Source organism: Eublepharis macularius, chromosome 5, assembly GCF_028583425.1.
Source record: "Eublepharis macularius isolate TG4126 chromosome 5, MPM_Emac_v1.0, whole genome shotgun sequence".
Lineage (NCBI taxonomy): Eukaryota > Metazoa > Chordata > Lepidosauria > Squamata > Eublepharidae > Eublepharis > Eublepharis macularius.
The window spans coordinates 3,153,658-3,163,265 of NC_072794.1; positions in this window are offsets into that span (position 1 = coordinate 3,153,658).

A 9,608-nucleotide genomic window follows, 5' to 3' on the forward strand; every position below is an offset into this window, starting at 1 on the left:
CCCATGCAGAGTGTTTTTCTGTCATCAGTGAGGGACTGCAGCGCATTCACAGATGTACTGGAATGAGAAAGTTCTGTCCAGTGGTTTTTATTCCTGCCTTTTCTCCCAAGAGCAGAGTATGATGTGCCTGGTCTTCCTTTCTGCATTTTACTCTCACAGCAGCCTGGTAAGGTAGGTCACACTAAGAGAAAGCGACCAGCCCGAGGTCACCCAGCAAACGTCACGACCGTGTGTGGTTTGGAATCCAGGTGTCTGATCCTCACACAACATCACTACAGAATACTGATGCGAAAGGTTTAGGACTCAGTAGTACCTCTCAGCTGGGAGCAGAGCTTATTTTGAAGTGGCCTGAACTGTATCTCAACAAGGAGGGCTGGGAAAAGATGACCCAAGGCGATCCCAAGAGCATTGTGGAGTTCGTGCTCTGGCTACAGAACACGCTGTGGGAGACCTTGGAAGCAGCAGGAGTCAACTTGCAGTGTGCTCAAGAGAAACAGAAGAGGAAGTATAATGCCAAGGAGATGCCAGGCCTGATAACAAGGTGCTGGTCCTGAATCCAAAGGAAGGGCCTGATTTGGGAAGGACCTTTCCAAGTCATGACCAATTTGTCTGACATGATGTGCAAAGAGGAGATTGGCCCTGAGGGTTGAGAAGATTTACCATGCTAACATGTTTCCTTGCCTACAGACAGCCCCCCAATCTTAAAAGACTTCTCACTCACAACCATGAATCGGCCAGCAGAGTCACCAGCACAGGTACCAGGCCCTGCAACAGACCCAGATGCCAGTTCTGCCCCTATATCTACCCAGGGAATACAATTACAGGACCCAATGGCATCAACTACACTGTCTCTGGCTCTTACAGCTGCTCATCCTCCAATCTGATATATGCCCTCATGTGCCAACAATGTCCTTCTGCTCTGTACATTGGACAAACCAGCCAACCTCTACGCAAAAGAATAAATGGACACAAATCTGACATTAGAAATAGGAAACGTCCAGAAACCAGTGGGAGAACACTTCAATCTACCAGGACATTCCACCAAAGACTTAAAGGTCGCTGTGGTTCAACAGAAACCTTTCAAAAACAAAATCCAACGGGAGGCTGCTGAATTGGAATTCATATGCAAATTTGACTCTGTCAAGCTGGGACTGAATAGAGACTATGAATGGTTATCACATTATCACAGGTAACAGATTCCCTTTACAGAGGCGTGGTCTGGGGGAGCCCAGTGATGCCTGGTGTGGGCTTTCGGGGATCACAGTTCTCTTTGTCAGATGCAGCTGGCAGGGAGAGCTGTGGTCATCGAAGGCTTATACTACATAGGAATTGGATACTTATAAATGAATACGGCAAACTGACTGCACACCAAAAGGAGATGTTTACATTTCCAAGCAAAGGAATGTTTTGACTGCCTCCACGCTAATTGCATTCTGTCTCCTTGTGATATATGTCACCTTCTCTCTCCCCTCTCATCCCTCCTCTTCTGTATTTGACCAGTTCGGATCATGCATCTGATGAAGAGAACTTGATTCTCGAAAGCTTATGCTACAATAAAATTGGTTAGTCTTAAAGGTGCTACTGGACTCTTTTTGATTTTGCTACTACAGACTAACACGGCTAACTCCTCTGGATCTATGTTCAAATGAGAACAGGATAAATGGTGATGTAAGGAGGAACCCTAGCCTTTTCTTCCAACCAAGGAAAGCCACACAGCCTCCTCTAATTCAGAGGGAACAGGTTTCTTTTGAAATGTAAATCTTCCCCTCACTTATGAAAGCACGTGTAAAGGCTTTGGGTTCTCTGCCCTGAGCCGTTTTGTGGTGAGTTAGAAGAACTCTGAGGTCACTGAAGCAGGCAGTTCATAAAAATCACAAAGAAGATGTATTCATACACTGGTTATTTTATAGAACAGATCAACAGCCCAGGGCTCCCAGCATTCAAAGGCGAACCTTGGCTGAGGCACATATATCTAAGCAAGTTATAACTTCAGGTTGTGATTTAAATTCCCTCGAATGCTTTCAAGTACACACAAGCTATTGTTGACTAGCCATCAAGTTGGACCCTTTCACACACATACAGGATTCCACCCACACCAGCCGACCCTTTTCCAAGAGTCAGACTAAAGGGCGGAGATCTCCTCAGCACCAGAGACAGGCCTCACCGCTCTTTCCTCACACAAAGGTAGAGTCAAACCACTCTGCCACCATATCAGGCAGGGCTAAACACAAGACTGCTCTTTCCCTGTGCTTTTAACTGAGGGGATCAATTAGGGCAGCTGTTTTTAAGGTCCATTTCTGACAGGAGGAGTGTTTGTGGGATATTGTTGTAGGTGCTGAATGGTGCTTCATGACTTTTGCTACTACTGGCACATTTTTATGGTGGTCCTTGTTATTTTATTTCATTGCTTTGACTCGGGAGCTGCCTCAAGCAGATCTCTAGAGACACAACAACATATCCTTCTTGGCCTCTAACCTGAGTTTCAGGAGGGTCTCCTGAGTGCTTCTAGAACACACTGGGGTTCAGGGCCCCCCCAATGGAACTCAGGCAGAGCACAAAGCCCAGGAAGGCTCTAGAAGGGCTGCCTGGAAATGTCAGTTGGACACTGACGGTGCCACTTCAGAGGCCACGATGGCAGTGAGTGTAGCCACACAGATCTCTTGTTCCCTGTTAGCCACCAAAACTTGCCAATTCCCCACATCTGGGCTATAATTAAATCCCTTGGATGGGGGGGATCCTATGCTGGAAGCTCCATCCCTTCACCTTCTTTCAGGAATTCCACAAAAAACATCCCCAACTCCCTCCTCATGCAGAGTTGGGAAGCTCCATTCTCTGGGTGCTGCTTTCCTGGCCAGCTTCCTCAAAGTCAGCCAGTGGGATATGGGAGGGGCCTGCTTCTCTTCAACTTCCCCCTCCCCAGGATTAACCGCAAGGCAGTTCCCCTTTTCTTCCTCGCTTGGGGAGCTACTAGGGTTGCCAGCTCCAGGTCAGGAAATTGCTGAGGAACACATGTGGTTTGGGGAGAGGAAGGCGCTCAGCATGTTCTCATGCCACACAATCCACCCACCAAAGCAGCCATTTTCTCCAGGGGAACTGATCTGTGTTCTCTGGTGATCAGTTATAATTCCAGGAGATCTCCAGGCCACTGAGAGCCAGTTTGGTATAGTGGTTAAGAGCGGCAGGATTCTAATCAGGAGAGCTGGGTTTGATTCCCCACTCCTCTGCTTGAAGCCAGCTGGGTGACTTGGCGTCGGTTACAGCTCTCTTAGAGCTCTCTCAGCCCCACCCACCTCACAGGGTGATTATCGTAGGGATAACACACTTTGTAAATTGGTCTGAGTGGGTGTCAAGTTGTCCTGAAGGGCGGAATATAAATTGAATGTTGTTGTTGTTGTTCCCAGGTGTCCGCCAGTGGCGGGCAAACTCCCGTGGGTTTGCCCCTTTCCCCACCAATCTATCAGTGATCGTCAGGAGGTGGCAAGCCCCCTGGAAGTCGCCCGCCACCAGCAGGCGCCCCACAAACCTGCATGGTGCATGCATCCCCAGGGGGTGCAATGACATCACTTCCTGAAATGACATCATCATTCCAGCTGTGGGTGTGCTCTTGACCTTTGCTGGGGCCAATTTTGGCCCCAAACAGACCAGAATTAGCCCCACGCAAAGCACAGGAGCATGCCTGCAACTGGTATGATGACGTTACTTCCCGAAAGTGATGTCACCACACACGCGCAGGAAGCATGCATGTGCAAAATGGACACACTGAATGCACGAGGTAAGTGCTGCCCCCCTCCCACTGGGAGGGTTAGGGTACCTGGCAACCCTAACCTGGAGGGATGGCAATCTAATGAGCTACAGATCTCAGATCACTCGGCCCAGATTGCTTTCCCTGAAGGACACAACAGTTATGGAGAACTTTCTTCCCCGTTTGCTGAATGGCCTGATGGAGATTAGAACTGTGGTGCCAGGGGACGACAGACTCTTGCCTTCCACTCCAGGCTGTTTTCTCAAACCAAAATGGCTTTGGGGGGCACATTTTTGTCCCTTTGTGTAGTATGTGCACTGAATCAAGTTGCCAGGATTGGCCTGGAAATTCAAGTTATAGAGTTTCTTTCCAGGTAGGGATCCCAGGTGCTTGCTGGTGGCGGGTGATCTCCCGGCAGTTTATCTGATTGTCCATTGGTAGCTGGCGACTGTTGAGAGGTTTTGAGCTGCTTGGAGATTGCCTGCCACTGGCTGGCACCCCAGAACACATAAAGTACACATGACCCCCAGTGGACATGACAACATCACTTCTGGAAGTTATGTCATTGCGTTGACCGCAGGAGTGCTCCTGTGCTCTGTTTGGGCCAGATTTTGGCCCCAGATTTTGGTGGCATGACAATGTCACTTCCGGAAGTGACATCATCACATTGGTGCTGGAAGCAAGTACAGAAAGAGAAGAAAAGGGGTGAGTGCCAGGTCCCCCCTCCCACCAGGAGGAAAAAGGACCTGGGGACCCTATTGAAATTCATAAGCATAAGCACAACTTCAACAGGAAAGAAGAGACTTTAAGAATGAATAGAGCATGGATTCCAGTCCTGAAAAACACCAGGCTAACAAAACACTCTATACCCGACAATAGCCCTGCAGAGAAGATTAGCACATCAAGCACCAATCCATATGCAAAAGAACCTCCTCAGGATACAGTGAAGCCTCCCGCCATTAGCATACCACACCCTGGGAAACTCTTACAGGATGACTCAGCCCCACCCCTCCTGAGTAGATATAAATGACCTGCCAACATCTTTTCCACACTGTGACACTGAGAGATCTCTGTCTTTTGGTGCTACACCTCCAAAGATGCCAGACACAGCTGCTGGCGAAACGTCAGGAACTACAATGCCAAGACCACGGCTATACAGCCCGGAAAATCCACAACAACCATCAAATTAGAGATTTTTAAAATCCATTAATCAACTAATAAACCCACTAAATACATTTCATATTTGACATTCCCTGTTATACCAGCAAAGCAGGGCTAAAAGATCTTCAAAACTTGAAGCAAAAAAGGAGGCCTTCAGCTCACATGAGAGCATGAAATTATCCAAGTCAGACTTCTGCCCATTTGAGCTGGCAATGGCTTTCTGGGGTCTCTGGCAGAGAAAGATCTTTCCACACACTTGCGGTCCTGTGACCCCAAGTGAGAGCCAAGCTACAAGTGACGAATTACACTTGCCTGGCAAGTGAACAGACTCTCGTGTATTCCTCCCTGTTCATTTCCTCCCTGTTCACTACGGGCCAAGCTACACATGACGAATGACACTTGAACAGCAAGTGTATTTCTCCCTGTTCGCTTGCCCTCCACTCAATCCACTTGCCGTTCAAGTGTCATTCGTCATGTGTAGCTTGGCCCTGAGTGATCAAGTGGAGTGCAAGTGGAGGGCAAGTGAACAGGGAGGAATACACGTGAGTCTGTTCACTCGCCAGGCAAGTCTAATTCGTCGCTTGTAGCTTGGCACTGTGTTGTAACGCAGAAGTTACCCCATGACATACATGTCTTTGGCCAGCAAATGGCAGTGCAGGGTTACTTTTCAAAGGCAGTTTTGGTGGACAGCCTGTTAGTCTGTAGTAGAAGAGCAAGATTCAAGTCCCGTAGCACCTTAAAGACCAATGAGATTTCCAGAGTATAAACTTTCCAGAGTCAAGCTGATAAAGGGAGCTTGAATCTCAAAAGCTCATACCCTGGAAATCTTGTGGATCTTTAAGGTGCTGCTGGACTTGAATCTTGCTTTCCAAAGGCAGGAAGCTCAATTTTTCGAAAAGTCAGCATTAAACTGAGTCCCTTGGGGGGGGGGGGGGCGGGATATTTTAGTTCCATTATGTGGGCAATGTACAGTGGAAAAAGCATACTGTAAAATATTGAAGTTTCACATTTGAACCCAACATTTTTAGTAAGTTTGATACCTCTCTATGGGAACATTCCCTGCTGTCAACCTGTCACAGGGTGCAGGATGCTTGCTTCAGAAATAGCTACAGGAACTACCTAATAGCATGTCTTAAAACGTAGACATGAAAAACTCAGAGTCCCTCTAAACGATACATTTCTGATCTGGGTTAGGGTCTCCATCTTGGAATGAAGATGGGTTGTTCTGAACATGGATTTGTCCTCAAGCTAAGGACCCCAGGCCACCTGGTGGAGGCAGGGGATCCCCCGCTCCCACCCTCCTCCTTCCGCCACCACTCAACTGGCCGGGGGGGGGAGGGGGGAACAGGCCTCCTGGCACACTCCCAGGTGGCGCAACTGTCAGGTCTGACATAAGTTCCTTGTGTGTTCTAACCAGAGAGACTCCATTTTAATCCTGTCAGTGTTTTAAGTGCTTCTTTTGCAGGTGACAAGCAGTCCAGTAACAGTTATCTCAAAGAAGAGGAATGTTTTGACTACAGTCTTTCCAGCCCTGGGAAAGTTTCACTCTCTCAGCTTCAAGCCGTTTGTTTTGAGAACTGTTGGGGGGAGGATGGGAATTGCTGGGCTATGCTATTCTGTACCTTAACCTTTACCTCCATTCGTAACAATACCCGTGTACCAGCCAAGATATTGCATCTTGGCCAGTGGACTATAATGGTTGTTTATATTCAGTAAAATCTTTTGAAACCAATGGACTCATGTCTAATTGCAAGAGATAGTCTGGACTGCAACTTTTAATAAGCCACAGACTGACAGCAACAACGTCACTCCTGGGAGAGGCGTCATGGTACCACCTCAGGAATGTGCACACACTTTGCACATGCACAAAGACATCCAAATAGGTGAGTGCCAGGTCTCCTCTCACACCAGGCCACCCTAACTCAGGCTGGCGGTCTCTGTCAAGGACATGTTTCTGCCTGGGCAGGCACGAGTTTTAACATGCTCCCTGTATTCACGTCAGCTGAGGGGAAAAGGAGAGTTCAAATGAGCTCAGAAGGCACTGTGGGCGGAGGAGATACTCCTGCCCTCCTCCTAAAGCCATTTTCTCACATGAAAACTGTGTGTGCGGGGAGTCATTTCACTGATTTTGCAGCTGCATGTAGAGAATCTGCACATATTCTCCATGTGGAGCAGCAAAGTTGGCAAAACAAGCCCCCACACCTGCCGTTTTCACACAGGAAAATGGCTTGGGGGAAGGCAGGAGCAATCCCTCTCCTTGGGATGCCATTCTGGTGAGCTTGTTTGTGCCCCCCCCTTTCTCTTTTCAAAAGAAGCAGTTCCCATCAGCTGACACGTGACTCCAGGGAGCCTGTGAAAACCAGGGCCTGCCTGTGCAGAACCGTGTTGTCTAGAGAGAGCCTGAGAACAAACCCGCCTTCCTTCCAAGATGGAGACCCTAGCCCAGACCAACTGAGGTTCTTCAGGGCCACATTAACAGTGTGGAGATGGGTGGGCTAAAAGGAGGGAGCTTTAATCCCTGCAATTCCCCCATACCTACCTAGGTAACATGTATCACTCACACGTGGTAGTAAACAACTGGATTCTTATCGGGAAGGGGCCAGGGACCTTCAGTAGATGTTTCTTAGAGCACATCTCCACTTCAGAGGAAGATGGGGAGGTAAAATCTTCCCAGACACCGTCCAAATTTCCAGACTTTAATTTAGTTTAATAATTTAATTTAATTTATTAGATTTATATTCCACCCTCCCCACGCCAGCAGGCTCAGGGCGGATTACAATTTACATACATTTAAAATTATAATTATACACACACACACTCAGCGGCATAATAAAATGTACTATATACATACACAAGGCACCACCCTTTCACCTTCACCAGAGCATTTACAGTGAAACTCAGCAGATGTCGCTAGTGGGGAGGGCACAGCTCATGCTCGACTGGCATAAACCACAGGCCTGGCGGAACAGCTCCGTCTTACAGGCCCGACGAAAAGACGCTCAATCCTGCCGGGCCCTGGTCTCATTAGACAGAATGTTCCACCAGGCTGGGGCCAGAACCGAGAAAGCCCTGGCCCTGGTCGATGCCAGGCGGGCCTCCCTGGGGCCAGGAACCTTCAGAAGATGTTTGCCATTAGAGCGAAGAGTCTTCTGAGGATCATATGGGGAGAGGCGGTCCCACAGATATGCCAGTCCCAGTCCACATAGGGCTTTGAAGGTTAATACCAGAACCTTGAACCTGATTTGATACCCTACCGGTAACCAGTGCAGCTGATGGAATACCGGCATTATGTGCTCACACCTTGACATTCCAGTGATGACCCGCGCTGCTGCATTCTGTACCAGCTGTAACCACCGGATCAGGTTCAGGGGAAGCCTGGCGTAGAGTGCGTTACAGTAGTCTAACCTAGAGGTGACCATTGCCTGGACCACTGTAGTCAAGTCACAGGACGAAAGATAAGGGGCAAGCTGCCTGGTCTGTCGAAGATAGAAAAAAGAAGACCTGGCAACCGCAGTGACCTGGGCCTCCATGGTCAGGGAGGCATCCAGGATCACCCCCAGGCTCCTAACTCTCAGGGCCAGTGTAAGCACTGCCCCATCGAGTGTAGGGAGCCGAGGACCTGGATCCATGTTTCTGCGACTCAGGTACAGGATCTCTGTCTTTGCAGGGTTCAGTTTCAGCCGACTTTGCCTCAACCAGCCAGCCACGGCTTCAAAAGCATGCTCCAGGACATCCAGGGCCGATCCAGGCCAGCTGTCCATCAACAGTTATAGCTGGGTGTCATCCGCATATTGGTGACACCCAAGCCCGAAACTTCGCACCAACTGGGCAAGGGGGCGCATGTAGATGTTAAACAGTAATGGGGAGAGTATCGCCCCCCGTGTACCAGGGGTACGGCAATTTCGGGGACAAAGAGGACAATGGGGAGTGACTTCATCGATGGCCTCAGAGAGCCGGACCTGCCAGTCCTCCACCAGCTCATCCAATGAGCTGCTGTGGAGCATTGGTGCCCGCAGAGCATTCTGGAAGCTAATTGGATCCATAAGTCTCAGCAGGCTAGCATAAATTTGCTCACCGCCCTTGCAGGGGGCAGGGTGGCATACCCAACCAAGCCTCCAGAACTGCGTGGTCTGACCATGGCACTAACTCTATTCTATCCAGAACCACATCTAACCCCAACCCGAAGATCAGATCTAGCATGTGGCCTGCTTTATGTGTGGGGGCCGAAACAAACTGGGAAAGTCCTAGTGTTGCCATGGATGACACCAGGTCCGCAGCCTGTACTGAGGCGGCATCATCAGTGTGAATGTTGAAGTCCCCCAGTACCAGCAGTCTGGGGAACTCCAAGGCCCACCTCGCCACCATCACCAACAGGCACGACAGGGTGTCTGCAGGTGTGCTGGGTGGTCGGTACACCAGACAGACAGCCAAAATTTCCTTGGCACTCCACACCAGTCCCACACAACCAGAAATCTCCGGGGTGGGGAACAGTCTGAAGGAGAAACCCTCTCAGATGAGAATTCCCCCCCACACACCTCGTTCGAGACTGATGAAGGACTGAGTATCCTGGGGGAGGGGGTGTCAGTTCACCCAAGGCAACTGTTTTGCCCTCCCTCACCCAGGTCTCGGTCACGTATACCAGGTCCATATTCGCCGCTGCAAAAACATCATGCAGAGTTCTGGTCTTGTTATTTATGGACCTGGC